Below are 14280 nucleotides of genomic sequence, written 5' to 3' on the forward strand. Positions count from 1 at the left end.
TCTGCCCAACAGTTGAAAGACAAGTAATAAGATCCATCACAACCACGACACAAAAATCACAACCTCCTCCAACATTTGCTCATCACCTGTTTAACCTACACTATTAAATGTGAGATTGCTCTTATCTTTGGAGGAACAACAGAACAGACCTCCATTACATCCTAGTAGTATACTGGACTTTCCATCAAGATGGGTCAGCTAGATTGTGAGAGTCACTGATGGATCTGTCAGTCAAGCAAAATTGCAAAAATAAGTTCTCATTCCTCCTTCTACATGGAGGTGTTTTTTGGTATTATGGCTTATGAGAAGCTCTTCCTTCAGCTAAAAATTATGATTTTTCTTAAACACAATATGAACACACCTAACCTCCAAGTAATGTTTTGACTTTAATCCATCTGAAACCAATGTGTCAGTACTGTATATCCTATCAAGTTGAAATTAAATTCACATCTTTGTAAACCTAAACAGCACTACAGTTTTGAAGATAGAAATAGGCAAATTTTATGATATTAGCAGAAAGCTGAGTTCTTTTGCATTTTAAGTTAATCCAAAGTTTGTAGGGAAAACTGAAAAAACCAGCTATATGTACACATAGACCCACATCACATACATTTATAGACATAAAAATAAATGCACATAGTCAGCTTCACTACTAGTGTTCTCTTCCAAAATTCCACAAGGTGTGTGTGACTTTTTCCGTCATGCTTCCGTGCCACAGATCTCTACATCAGAATGAAGTGTGCAACATATAGATACAATTAATTTTCCCTAAAGTCATATTTAACTTGCAAAAAAACCTTGAACTGTTTAATAATTTCCCAATGTATTTTAAATGCTTTTGAAGGGATACCTGCACAGTGAAGTAACGTGTTCTTTTGAGAGTGATACGAATTTCATTTCTAAGGATTAGCTGACAGAATTTTCACTGATTTTCAGTAACCAGGGTTTTTACTTTTTGATAATCTAAAACTCTGTAGTCCTTTTTTGATATCCTACTAGCATTTTAATTTCCCTGATACTGTTCATTTTACTATATTTTTCCTATCTAATATTAACTTAGAAAGTTGAAATTTACTTAAAATGGAAAGTCCAGTTAACTCAATTATAAACTCCACAGTACTCTCTCTACAGCTAGAGTTTACTGCTAGCAGCTTACAGGGAAAAGAGAAAGAACTTCTGCCTTGACCAAGGTGTTCAGATGAAAATCAGCACAATGCTTCCATGGCAGACTAGAAATAGTTCTAAATCTACCTTGACACAATTAGACAGCAAGGAAACTCACACTACAATTTCCATCAGGAGTGGTATTGTACATATATATCCCTGTGGTGAATGGTCTTGAAATACTTCAGAATATCCTAATTTGATCTGTGGCCATACCACCCTGAATGGTCATGAACCTTCTTATTCAAAGCTAAGCAGCAGGGTCATCTCTGGTTACTTTTTGGATGGAAAGGTATCTCAGTTTTATCTAACTTAGACTTTCTTAGCTATACTCTATTAATTAGTATATATTTATTAAGTATTTGTAAATAATATTTCTTGAGGAAAGACATTTTAAGAATTATACCAGCATGTTTCATATAGCAGAACACAAACATAAACCAATATAGTTATATTGTGTTTTATATAATTATAATTAAAGTGATACATAAGCATAGGTTAAAAGAACTATAGAGCTTCCAAATACTGTTTAAATGATCTCCTCTCAGCTGTAGAGTAATCTTTTTGTACTGTATGAAGATGTGTCACCCCAATTGTTTTAATAAAAGCTGAGTGGTCAATAGCTAGACAGGATATTTCAGGGCAGAAAGAACACTGGGAAGAAGAAATTCAGTAGTCAGATGCAGAGCAAACAGGATGAGTACTATGGAGTTGAGGTAATAAAGCTATAAGGAATAAAGTAGATTAAACATGTGGATTAATATAACAATAAGTTCTAATTAGAAACAAACATAAGGTATCATCCAAGATTTTATAATTAATAATAAGTTTCCATGTTATGATTTGTGTGTTGGCTAGCAGGACAGAGAAAGATTTGTTACACTTCTCTGAAGCCATTCTGTACTTTTTCTTAACATACTATATGTATTTAAGCACTTAGCTTACGGGAAAATGCAAAGAACTATATCAATGCATAGTAACAGTGCTGTCTAACTAAAATGTTTAAAATAGGAACCAAGGAAGATTAGTTTTCAGAAATATAAAAAGCAATCATCATGTAGTTTTGAGATCAGGTTTAGTAGTACTCTTGGGATAAGCTCATACACACTACATCAATAAAACAAATGATCCCATAAAATTATGTTCTGAAAAGTTAAAATTGTCTTAAGTTTTTGGAGAAATGTCAATGAAGTTATTTGAGCCACGACTGCTGTAGACAAAGCCCAAGAGAAATTCTGAACAAATAAAAATGGCCTTCTGAATTTTCATGACAGTTGACATTATGTGAATAGTCTTTTCACTTCTGTTGGGAAGATAACTTTCTTTGGCTAATGTTAACGCTGCTGATAAATACCAATTCTGAGCTTATTCTTATTCATATTCTTGCTCAATTTTAACTTTTCTATGAACAATTAAATTATGAGAATCTTGAGAAATTAAATTTCCTCAAAGTATACAAAATTATCACATAAAATCTGATTAGATATATATGATTTCCAACATCACTACATACTCAAGATACATCAGAATTTTCATCTATCCTTATTCTCTCTCTAAAACCCTCTTGTAGTCCTCCTCCTCCCCTCAAGATGGTCTATAACTAGCCTATTTTCTGTCCTTTCTGACTCATTTGCTAAATGTCATGTATTAGATGATCAATACCAGTGCCACTCACTGTGTATTTTGGTTTTTATGTTCTTTATGGTATTGTTTTATCATGAATTCATTTAATTTTCATTGTGACATATTTACTGTTATGGCTATAAGAGTATTGACTTACCTTTTATAGTTTGAAAACACTTATTTCTAACATATAACAAGGATAACAAGGGAAGGGATGGAAAGCAGCGCTGAAGAGGTATATATGGACACATCATTTCAGTTTCACTTGTGCAAATCCCAGAAGTGTAATTTCTGGGACTTTTCCTTTCCCTTCTAAAAAATTCCAAATGGTTTGATTATTGCCTATACTATTTTGGAACTCTATATTCATCATAAATGTTTCCCTTCTTTCTCAGAAGCACTAGCAATGTCACGCATTTTCCACTTTTCTTTCCCTTCCTTTCTTTCTTCCTTCTTCCCTTCCTTTCTTCCCTCCTCCTTTCTTTATTACTTCCTTCTTTTCCTTTCCTTTCCTTATCTCTTTCTCTGTTCATTCTATCTATCTATCTATCTATCTATCTATCTATCTATCTATCTATCTATCTATCTATCTGTCTGTCTACCTATCTTCTTTCTATCATCTATCTACCTAGCTACCATCTATCTATAAGTCATCAAACATCTATCATCCGTCTCTCATCTATCAACCATCATCATCAACCATCCATCACCTATTTATACATCGATCACCTATTTGTTTTAAAAAGCCGTTCTAATTTATGAGCAAGCTTTTTATTCTCTTGTTAATATCTGTATTTTAAAGCAGGTTTACTGAGCTGTAACTGTCACACAATAAATTTCACATATTGAAGTGTACGGATTTGATATGTTTTGACATGCGCATGCTCTTCTGACACGATAACTACAATCAGGATAATTCACTAGGTAGACAGAATGATGGTTTCTCATCGACCATTATTCTGTATCCTTTCTTCTCCTGTTTGTAAATTTTGTGATATTTTCCAGTTATTTTTTTGTGGAATATCATGTTAACTATGTAAGGATGTGTTACATCTTTTTATGATATGGATAATTGCTTTAATTGTGTAAAGATTTGTTATTTTTCTTTATGTTCTATTTGTTAAATTATGCATAGACGTTTCACATTTATTTAACTTGTCAGCCTAAAGTACCCAATTGGTCTAATAAAGAGCTGAATGTCCAATAGCTAGGTAGAAAAAAAGGATAGGTGGGGTTGATAGGCAGAAAGAATAAATTGGAGGAGAAATCTAGGAAAGAGAAGAATGAGTGAAGAGAATGAGAGAGAAAGAGGAGACACACCCATGGCAAGAAACCACACAGCAGCAGCAGAAAGACAGGAAACTAGAAAAAGACAAGATCTCCTGAATAAATTAGGAGCATGGGAACCTTATGGGAGGCTTGAAGCAGGGAGAGGAGAGGCAGGGAGGGGAGCAAAGAAAAATATAGAGCTCAATAAAAATCAATTTTAAAGAAGAAAAAAAAGATACACAAAAATGGAAAAAAAGTAAAAAACCTCAAGGCAGACAGGAAATAAAGAGAAACAGGTTGATTTAAGTTAAAAGATTTAGCCAGAAATGAGCCCGAGGTAGATCTAACAATTAAAACTAATAAGATGTCTCTGTGTCATGATTTCAGAGGTGGTTTGTGGCCCAAAACAGAAAGCCCAGTACAGTTATAAACTTGTATTTACCCAAATATTACTGTTGAAATTTTGCCATCCATGCATACTGTTTAACGTGTATTTTCAAATATTTAGTTCATTTATTAATATGCAGAGATATCCAGGTTTATTCCAGAGGTAAGTTCTTGACCAACGAGTAATTCTAGTTTATGAGCAAGCTTCCTATTCTCTTATTAATATCTGTATTTAAAACAGGTTTACTGAATTGTAACTGTTACACAATAAACTTCACATATTTAAAGGTACAGATTTGACATGTTTTGATGTATGCATGCACCTCTGACAAGATATAGCTACAATCAGGATAATGAAATAACCATCACCCCAAATTATCTTCCTGTTTTTATTATCTCTCTTCCTGGCCCTCCCCAACACTCTTAAGATTCAGTACACATTCACTTATTTGTTTCCAGTGTATTGTCCAGCTATCCAGGTTTGTGAATAAATAATATAAAAATTAACCTCCATTTAACACTAAACCCAGTGTTTCTTAATTCTTATAAAAATTAGAAAATACACCTATCAATGTTATTTTGCATAAAATTAAAAACATGTCTGGTTAATTGAGTAGTAGAAATCATTTAAGTGTAGCATCTATATCATGGGCTTTGAAAACCACAGTAACTAAGCTTGAGCATCATTTTTTCAAGTCAGGAATGTGTGGCCTCAAGCAAGCATTTCTCTTATTATTGCTTTTTGTTCATTTGTTTTTTTTTTCTTAATAGTGAGAAAAACCTACTTAATAGTGAAAAATAAGTCATCAACATAGATCATATTTTTCAACTTGAATCTCCCTCCCATTTTTTACAACTTTGGTGATGGTAGTGCCAACACATTGGAAGACATGGAGCTGGATAGCTGGACAGGAAAAGGAAAACAACAACAACCCCCCAAAAAAATGGAAAAAGAGAAAAGAGTCCCTCACCTCAAAGTCTGGGGGATGTCTCTCATAAACTGATAGTCATAAATTCTAATACAATTAACAGAATCTTTTGTATAGGTTGCCCACAGAGAGTTGCCCACAATATTCCTTTCATATAAAGATGTTTTATACCATAATGTTAAAATGCCAATGAATCATGCTGAAGATCTAAGCATATAGGACCCAGTATGACCTTTCCCAGATATAAGCCTAAAATTTTCCCAGATTCTCACAAAAAGCCTAAAAGCTACATTTACAGTAAAAAGACATGCTTTAATCTCATTATGTAACCTTTGGTACCAATGGGTTTCTCATATCAAAATTTTAATCCCATCCAATGTACAGAGTGTCTGAGGAACCACTATATGTCATTTACAAAAAAAAAGAGGGGAAAAAATCCTCAGAAGCATGATTCCAGGAGACACCAAAATCAACAGATATGACTGAGGCATATTTCAACTTTCTTGTGAAGCCCAAACTTCTACTTTTCCTTCCCCTGAGACTTTCTGCTTGTCTGCAAATGCTAGTGTTTAAGTATAAGCTAAAATCTCTTCTTAATAAACTTCAACTGTGCTTCAGATTTGCTCAGCATGAAGTTCTTCAGTCAAAAATTCCAGCCTCACCTAAGTGGAGGTCTCTTAGAAGAGCTCAGCTTCCTCCAGCCAGTGGCTTGGAACCTCTTCCAGCCTCTGCCATACTACTGCAAACAGGCTTGCTAACAAATTCTGTGAAGTAGCCAGAAATGTCTAGGGATGATTGTCTATTGGTTCCAGACAAATTGTCTCCATTTTCTATGATTTATACATGTAAAATTTAATAAATTCATAAGCTAAAATTTATATAGCATTTGATATCAAATTCTGTACATTTTTTTGCTATTAACTGAACATCAACTCACTTTCCTACATCCTCTTCTTTCCTCCCTGCAATAAAAGGAAGGTGAATAATGCATAAAAGAGAAAAAGGTTTAATTTGAGTTTATCCAGTCATTCAAAACATAGACAATGGGATTGTGACACTGAAGGCTTGATATCAAACATCTGAATTTTGGAACAACTAAGGACTAAGAAGCAATTAGTAAACTAAGGAATTCCAGACTTGTCGAATAGGATTGATAAATAGGCTTCCGGAATTGGGTATGATGAGATCTCTACTATGTTTTTTAAAGAAACAATAAGTTTCTATACAAAATTGAAATCTTTTTCCTCCAAATATCACTTGTTAAATTTATATACCACACATTTCTTTGCAAAGTCTCCTCATGGAAGTCTGTAGTAACAATTAATGAATAAACATTTCACGATAAATGGGAGAAGTTTGGGGGTTAATGACATGTCTTGTAGGATAGGAAATCTGCTTTCACCAACCTTCCTAATTCTTTGTCACCATATTTTCTTCTCTTGTGCTATTTAATGTTAAATAAGTTGTAAATAAACAAGTGTAAGGGTTAATACCAAAGAATAAGCATTGTCTTAGTTTTCTACAAAACAAATACATATTCCTAACAAAGCTGTTGGAATATGTCCTATTGAAAATAACTCACATACCATAAAAGATAATTTCAAAGTCGTTCTGGTTTTACTCACCAGACCTGTTATTTTGCCAGCCAAATATTTCAAAGTAACTAGAGTGTTAAGTAACTGATATTAATTTTCAATAATTTTAAAACATTTTTTAAAGAAATTTGTTTTAAGGAGCATGATGTGTTCCTACATTTGTTTTTTCTTTGAACCAGTATACTCTTTGTCTTGATATTCTATCTTATAAGAATATATATACTTTTACAGCTGAAAAGATTTTTTTAGTTCTTAGGAAACTGCTTTATTGGAATTGTTTAGAAAGCATTTTCCAGCTGGGCTCCCTTTTCTTAGTCCTACAGCATTATTCTGTTGCTTCCATTCCCACCAGGTGTTTCTTTTTTGTTTTGTTTTGTTTCTTATTATCAATTTTTTTTTAAAAAAGCATAGCTAAATAGTGTTTGTACACATATGCTTGGTTATTTGTCTTTGCTATGTTATAGCACCACGTCTATATATCAAATGAATAGTACAAAGACTAGTTCTCAGTATTTCTAGACAATATTTTGTAAAATTACAAAACACTGCTTAAATGGTCTTCAGAAGATAAAAGCTGTTTAACAGACAGCTGGGTATAATTAAGCCCTCTTTTCTCAGTAAGCGATGTAGTGCCATGCAGGAGGATGGGTATTGTGATCTTTTTTTATATGAGAATCCCACAAGCCATTTATCCTTATCTAGAGCTGCATGATAAACTGTGTACCCATACACTTTATTACCCAACTTTCTATCAGATCTTGAATACCATGCAAAGAGTCCATGCTATTAATAACCACATTTAGAGTGCCCATGAAACCAGAGTTCTCATTAGATATGAGCATATCTTATATTTTGCAAAATTCCTTGCTACATGGATACATTTTACCTAATTAGTTTGGCTTAAAACATAACAGTCTTCAAAAGTGTCATTATTTTGTCAGGCATAGGAGAACACAACTATAACCCTAGCAACTGGACAGGATGAAGCAAGAGGGCTAGGAGTTTGAGTCTAGCCTGGGCTACAGCTTCAAAGGTGCTATTATGCTGCTGGTTCTTTGTTTTCTTTTTTTAAAGACAACTGCTGAAAATATTTTATTTATAATCAGTTGGTCCCAGATATTATAATATATATAGACATATGTGTTGAAACATGTATATATATATGTGTGTGTGTTGAAAGAATTTAAAGATATAAGTAGGTCCCAGTTTCTGGAGGTACCTTAAATGTATTTAACAACAGAGAATTGTTTGAAACAAGAACTTTTTTTTCCAGTTATTTGCATTTACACAATCTTTTTTTTTTCATGGTTTATTTTTCTAATACGGATGCTTTCACAAATGTGTTTCCCTTCTCTCCCTTGTTATTCTCTGACTTTATATCAGACATGTGTTGAATATAATCATTTTAATTGGATAATAGAAAGTGACTTTGAACTACACAGTGATGAATTGTAGTCAGTCTTTCTTCAGACCACCAGCTCCCAAATAATGAGACTTCTTAGTAAGTGGGAAAGCTTGGCCTTAGATTAGGCCTATTCCCAACAAACTCTTAAAACTTACATTACCCATTTATATTAATCAGTGTTCTCCCATGTGACTCATTACCTCTCCTCCATACTGGAAGACTGATTTCCTTCATAACATTCAGTGTGGAGGTTTCTCAGGAAATTTGGGATCAACCTACCCCAGGACCCAGCAATCCCACTATTGGGAATTTACCCAAGAGATGCCCAATCATATTACAAAAGCATTTGTTCAACTATGTTTATAGCAGCATTATTTGTAATAGCCAGAACCTCGAAACAACCTAGATGCCCTTCAGTGGAAGAATGGATGGAGAAAGTGTGGAATATATACATATTAGAGTACTACTCGGCGGTAAAAAACAATGACATCTTGAATTTTGCATGCAAATGGATGGAAATAGAAAACACCATCCTGAGCGAGGTAACCCAGGCCCAAAAAGATGAACATGGAATGTACTCACTCATAATTGGTTTCTAGCCATAAATAAAGAACATTGAGCCTATAATTTGTAAAAAATCCTAGAGAAGCTATATAAGAAGGTGAACCCAAAGAAAAACATATAGTTATCCTCCTGGATATTGGAAGCAGACAAGATTGCCGGACAAAAAATGGGAACATGGGGGTGGGGTGGGATGGGGGGATGGGGTGATGGGGAGAGAAAAGTGTGAAGTGGAGGATGGGAAGAGCTTGGGGGAATAGGATGGTTGGGATATAGGAAGGGTGGATATGGGAACAAGGAATTATAAATCTTAGTTAAGGGAGCCATTCTAGGGTTGGCAGAGACTTGACTCTAGAGGGGTTCCCAGGTGTCCAGGAAGACGCCCCCAGCTAGTTCCTTGGGCAGCTGAGGAGGGGGGTGCCAGAAATGTCCAGATCCTATTGTCATACTCATGACTATCTTGCATATCACCATAGAACCTTCACCTGGCATTGGATGGAGAAAATGACAGAGCCCCACATAGGAGCACCAGACTGAGCTCTCAAGGTCCTGATGAGGAACAAAAGGAGGGAGATCATGAGCAAGGAAGCCAGGACCGCGAGGAGTGCTTTTACCCATTGAGACGGTGGGACAGATCTAATGGGAGACCACCAAGTCCAGTCGGAATGGGACTGATGGAACAGGGGACCAAACCGGACTCTCTGAATGTGGCTGACGGTGGAGGAGGACTGAGAAAACAAGGACAATGGCAATGAACATGAACTCTACAGCATGGACGGGCTCACTGTGAGCCTTGTCAGTTTGGTTGCTCACCTTCCTGGACTTAGGGGGAGCTGGGAGGACCTTGGACTTAACATAGTGAAGGGAACCCTGATGGCTCTTTGTCTTTGGAGAGGGGTGGAGTGGGGGTATGGGTGGAAGGAAGGGGGAAGAGGAGGGGAGGAGATGGAAATCTTGAATAAAAAAAATGAGAAAAAAAAATTCTAGCAAACCCAAATCCCTGCCTTTCTTATTCTTCTAAGATCTGCTCTCCCCTCAGAAGTTCCACCTATCCCCTCCTGCCCAGCTATTGGCTGTTTAGCACTCTATTAAACCAATCAGAAGGTAGCTAGGCAGATGAGCTAAAAGAGCATTATCTTTACCATGCACAAAAAGGTTATTCCACAACACTGAATGATAAATGCTAATAATAATGACACTAACAATAAGCTATTTGTTGAAATATGTTCATAACACTCACTTAAACCTTTGTCTAACTACTATTCCAACTTAATAATGAGGGGCTTTAACAAAAAATACCAGTTTATATGCAGCATAAAATTTACAGACTTCATGCCCAAACTTTGCATGTCCTTCATGCTTTCTTTGTCAGTAGAGGAAAAGAAATTGAGATTTGGACAGATTCACCCATAAGATGATATCTCAGGCACCTTGGCCTCTCTTTTCTCCCATTATTTGATGATTTTGTGATTTTTTCTCATGGTGCTTCACAAAGAGCACATTTTGTGTGTGTGTAGACAGTAGCTATGTGTTAACACAGTATAGTTCAGATCTTCTGAGGGAAAATTATTCTCCTGTTTCAGACACTGTTGTGTAGACCAGGACTGAGTGCTTCCAAATGCATCACACTCACACAAGACAACCAATGTTTTATCTCCAAGGCCCTTCCGATTAACCCTAAAACACAACCTGTCAATGTTTTATCTCCCATGTCCTTCATATTGGCCCTAAAACACTTCAATCCTTCTTACGTTAGTGTTTGCTCAGTTGCTATGATCAAACACTGACCAAAGAATTGGTTTGTGTGACCCTCATTCACATTCCATGTAAACACCAAGTGCTTTTCTCTGCTAAGCCACCTCACTAGTCCCTGTATGTATTTACATTAGAAATAACTGGCAATTTCAATAAACTGTCATAAATATGCAAGTTTTTGCCTACTACTTTAGTGTTTAGGCAAGAGAAAGTGTGGAGAGTTAGTGGTATTCAGTTTTGTTCAAATTTTCTAAATTATTTTTTAAGACTCCAGACCCTTTACAAAAAAAACCACTTAGTAAGATTTATGCTTTATCTCGGTGTATGAATAAAGTGTGAGGACTGCTTCAGAGCTGGTATAACTAGTGACATGAAAAATAACAACAGGATAATATAGAATAAGTAGTCTGGAAACCACCAAACTTTCAAATAAGAAAAAGAAATCAGGTGATGTATGATCCACTCATAATTGCTGTGTGTCTTGTTTTCTCCATGAGATTACGATTGGGAAATAATAATACCCTGATGTCTTCCTTCTTAGGTCCTTTATTTTATCACTTTTAAACTTTTGTCATTTAAATTCCATGCCAGTATTTCAATATTTGTGAAGAAATAGATTTCCTTTTTTTTTCAGGGAGATTAAGTGGAAGGTAGAAAGAAACAGGAAGACTATAACAATTTAACAATCCTTGTGAGTCCCTAGGAAAAGTATAAAGATACTGTTGGTATGATATTACCAAATGAAATTGCTCATTCCAGGGTATACTGAAGTCCATATCATATCATGATGTCCTGGTTTATTTTATGCTGCTGTGACAAATACCATAACCAAAAACAAGTTGGGGAAAAGGGGTTTATTTGTCTTATAAATAGTAGTCCATCACTGACAAAAGCCTAGTTAGGAACTCAAGCCACAAGAATGCTGGAAAGAACTGAAAAAGAGACATTGGAGGAAGGCTACTTATTGTCTTGCTCCCCATGGATCGATCAGTTTGCCATCTTTGGATTCTCAGGCACATCAGCCTAGAGACGACACTGCCTGTGCAGACTGTCATCATCAGTAATCATGAAAATGCCCCATAAATACGACCATAGAATAGTCTGATAGTATATTAAGACAGTTCCTCAACTGATATTGTTTCTTCCCAGATATATCTAAATTTTCATCTTGTTGACATAAACTGATCAGCGTAGTTTCTGTTCATGTGCAGTCTCCAAATTCAAACAAATAGCCTACTATGACAGGATGATCATACATCAGATGATTCAGAAAGCTTAGACTATACAAAAACAGACAAACAGGACTGAGAAACCAAGGACAACGGCAATGAACATGAACTCTACAGCATGGACGGGCTCACTGTGAGCCTTGTCAGTTTGGTTGCTCACCTTCCTGGACTTAGGGGGAGCTGGGAGGACCTTGGACTTAACATAGTGAAGGGAACCCTGATGGCTCTTTGTCTTGGAGAGGGGTGGAGAGGGGGTATGGGTGGAAGGGAGGGGAGGGAAGGGGGAGGAGGAGGGAAGGAGATGGAAATCTTTAATTAAAAAAAAACAGACAAACAGAAACAAAGAGAAAAATAAATCAGAGGTAAATAACATGGAAGAAATGGAAGAAGAGGAAAAAGAGAGGGTGAGAAAATTCTCATAACATAAAACAGAATTCTGTTTTTTTCTCAATGGAACCCTGATGGCTCCTTGGCCTTGAGAGGGAGGGAGGGGAGGTATGGGTGGAGGGGAGGGGAGGGAAGGGGGAGAAGGAGGGGAGGGAGGGGGGAGGAGGAGGGAAGGAGATGGAAATTTTTAAATATAAAAAAAATAAACCATGAGAAAAAAAAAAAGAAAAAAAAGAAAAAAAAAGAAATCCATCAATTAATTAGGAAGATGGCAAAAATATGTTCACATTCGTGCAAATTCCCTTTTATAGAACCTTGAGGAAATGACCCCCCTAAGAAGCAAGCAGCTTGCAACCCACTGGCAGAAAACACAACCAGAAGATCTGCATCAACACAAGACAAAACTCAAAACTCCTAAGAATGTTTGAAGAGACTTTCTTCCATCAATGATGTTATTTTGAATGCTTATTATTTTTGCTTGCCCAAGTTCCATTTCTTATGAAATTTTATCTGTATGATATTTATTTATTCGTTTAATTAATCCATTCTCCAAATTTCCTCTATTAGATGTACATATTGCTTTTTTGTGCCCTGAAAAAAAATGCATGTATTTAAATAGTCGTTCTCTCTTTTATGTTCACCCTCATTAAAAGTTAAATGTTTTGCTATTTAATTTTTTTAAAAAATTAATTGCACATTGAAGATAGATACTGAAGTTGAACATAAAATCCAAGCCTAATCTCTACAAAAAAAAAAAAGCAGAAAGAATTGAGAGTGTGAAGCAGAAGGAATGTCATAGAAATAATTGAAGGAGCCCTTAAATATTTCTCCAGGATTCTTTGGGAGAGAGTGTAATGTAACTTTCACTGACTGATTCAGAAGTTCATTTTTAACAGGGAACCTATATACACAAACACAAGTTTACTTCAACACATAAGTACACTTTCTAGAACAATTCAAGCCTTAGAGAGGAGTGAGCCAATCAATCTTGATTCAATTCTGATGACCTTTATGCTTCCATTGCATATTGAGAGTCTGTGAGTCTATGTACCTACTTATTATTCTAAGACCTGGAGGAGAGAGACTTTAAAAAAACTATGTGATCAAAAAATTACTGTTTGGGACAGTTCACATGTTATACACTTATGATTTAGAAATTCTTACTCTCTGGAATAGAGAACACTTTAAAATATTCTAGATCTAAATTACTTCAAGTAAAAATAATCTAAATCTCATGTCTATAATTTTGACTAAATTATTCTTAGGGAAACATACAGTGAAAGAATAGATATAGATGCTTATAATTCATCCATGTTTCTGTACATATTTATGATGATTTATAAATCATCCATAAATGAAGTTACAAAATATGTGTCAAGGGAAATATGCAGGTCTATATTTTGTTACAGATTTCAAACGCTGTCAAAGCCACACATGGCTCCAGTGATCAACATTAAATTATGCTATGTTTATAATACACTATTATTAAAAAGTCATTTGCTAGCAAAATAGCACAGTTGAGGTCAAGTAATCAGTGCCTCTTCTTCTGAGCATCCAATATCCTTCTCTGCTATCCAAATACTCTTGATCTTATGAATGATTTTGCTTGTCAATGAGTGTGGGAGGCCAAACAATTACATGGTACATCTTGAAAGTTAACCTTTTAAATATCACATTAATTTATTATGTTTCTCTGAAAAGAACAGCTCATTATATCAGGAGCCTGGATAAATTACTAAGTCTAAGAACACGACTACTTACACTAACAAAGTGAACAATGTAATATTTCAGAACAGCTTTAAGATGTATAGGGCACAGTTTGTGCTAGTGATAGAGAATATTCTTTCAGGGTACCCAACCTGTTGGAAATCTGAATTTTATATGGCTGTAGAAAACAGATAGAGAAGCCTATAACAGGTAAAGAGAAGTATGAGTGTGTCTCCATCTCTCTCACTGATTACATGAGAAGTATCTGT

Source organism: Arvicola amphibius, chromosome 7 (assembly GCF_903992535.2).
Source record: "Arvicola amphibius chromosome 7, mArvAmp1.2, whole genome shotgun sequence".
Classification (NCBI taxonomy): Eukaryota; Metazoa; Chordata; class Mammalia; order Rodentia; family Cricetidae; genus Arvicola; species Arvicola amphibius.